Consider the following 1,846-nt stretch of genomic DNA (forward strand, 5'->3'; position numbering starts at 1 on the left):
AAAGATCACCCACCATGATCAAATAGGCTTCATCCTAGAGATGCAGGAATGGTTCAAGGAACAAAAATATGTCAATGTAATCCACCATATAAACAAACTAAAAGAAAAAAACGTGATCATCTCACTGGATGCTGAAAAAACCTGTGGTAAAATCCAATACCCCGGAAAGCCTGAGACTCATGGAGCAGAGGACACCGCAGATTGACAGAGCCGCGACCAGAACGCAGTGATGAAGCCAGGTTTCAGCCCGCATGGGGGCAGCTTTGGTGGCAGAGGAGGCTTTGCTGACAGAGGCGGTAGAGGAGGAGGACAGGGGGGACAAGGAGGCTTTGGCGGGGGACGAGGAGGCTTTGGTGGAGGTGGAGGTGGAGGTGGAGGTCGAGGTGGAGGTGGAGGCTTCAGGGGACGAGGAGGTGGCAGAGGAGGAGGTGGACAAGGTGGAGGCTTCCAGTCTGGGGGTGGCCAGGGTCGAGGTGGCCACCGGGGAGGCAAAAGAGCCAACCAGTCAGGGAAGAATGTCATGGTGGAACCGCATGAAGATGAAGGCATCTTTATCTGTCGCGGAAAGGAGGATGCCCTTGTCACAAAGAATCTGGTCCCTGGAGAATCCGTATATGGGGAGAAGAGAGTCTCTGTTTCATAGGAAGATGACAAAATTGAGTACCGAGCCTGGAACCCCTTCTGTTCCAAGCTGGCAGCAGCAATCCTGGGGGGCATAGACCAAATCCACATCAAGCCAGGGGCCAAGGTGCTCTACCTTGGGGCAGCCTCAGGCACCATCGTGCTGTGGATATCGCTCTATATAAATAAACACTGATTGGCCAATAGCCAGACAGGAAGTATAGGCAGGACTAACAGAGAGGAGAATTGAGGAAGGAGGAAGGAAAGAGAGAGACTGCTGGAGCTGCCACCAGGACAAAGAAGATATAAAGTACCAGTAAGCCACAAGCCACGTGGCAAAGTATAGATTAATAGAAATGGGCTAAATATAAGAGTAAGAGCTAGACAATGATAGGCCTGAGCTAATGGCCAAGCAGTTTAAATAATGTAAGAGTCTGTATGTTTATTTCATAAATGGGCTCCGGGACTGGCAGGCCTTGGCGAGAGCTGGAGAGAAATTCTCCAGCTACACCACCGTCTCTCATGTCTCTGATATTGTTGGCCCGGATGGTCTGGTCTATGCAGTTGAGTTCTCCCACCGTTCTGGCCATGACCTCATCAACTTGGCCAAGAAGAAGACCAACATTATTCCTGTGATTGAAGATGCTCAGCATCCACACAAATACCACATGCTTATCGCAATGGTGGATGTGATCTTTGCTGATGTGGCGCAGCCAGACAAAACCTGGATTGTGGACCTGAATACCCACACCTTCGTGCGGAATGGAGGACACTTTGTGATTTCCATTAAGGCCAACTGCATTGATTCCATGGCCTCAGCAGAAGCTGTGTTTGCATCCAAAGTGAAGAAGATGTAGCAAGAGAACCTGAAGCCCCAGGAGCAGTTGACACTAGAGCCCTACTAACCGGACCACGCTGTGATTGTAGATGTGTACAGGCCACCTCCCAAGGTGAAGAACTGAAACTCAGAGCTGTCTGGATTGGAAGAAATGTGTGTTGCTACTGTTGCACGTGTAGTTTTTTTTTTTCTATTAAAAGACTCAACTGTCAAAAAAAACCCAATACCCCTTCATGATAAAAGTGTTGGAGAGATCAAGGATTCAAGGGACATACCTAAACATAATAAAGGTAATATACAGCAAGCTTATAGCCAACATCAAATTAAAGGGAAAGAAACTCAAAGCAATTTCACTAAAATCAGGGACAAGACAAGGCTGTCCAGTCT

The 1,846-nt window shown here is 48.4% G+C and overlaps 1 pseudogene; it reads left to right on the plus strand.

The window, feature by feature from the left end:
* Positions 1 to 229: 229 nt before the first annotated feature.
* Positions 230 to 1,583, plus strand: LOC131905693 (rRNA 2'-O-methyltransferase fibrillarin-like; annotated as a pseudogene).
* Positions 1,584 to 1,846: the final 263 nt, after the last annotated feature.

This window comes from Peromyscus eremicus, chromosome 3 (assembly GCF_949786415.1).
Source record: "Peromyscus eremicus chromosome 3, PerEre_H2_v1, whole genome shotgun sequence".
Lineage (NCBI taxonomy): Eukaryota > Metazoa > Chordata > Mammalia > Rodentia > Cricetidae > Peromyscus > Peromyscus eremicus.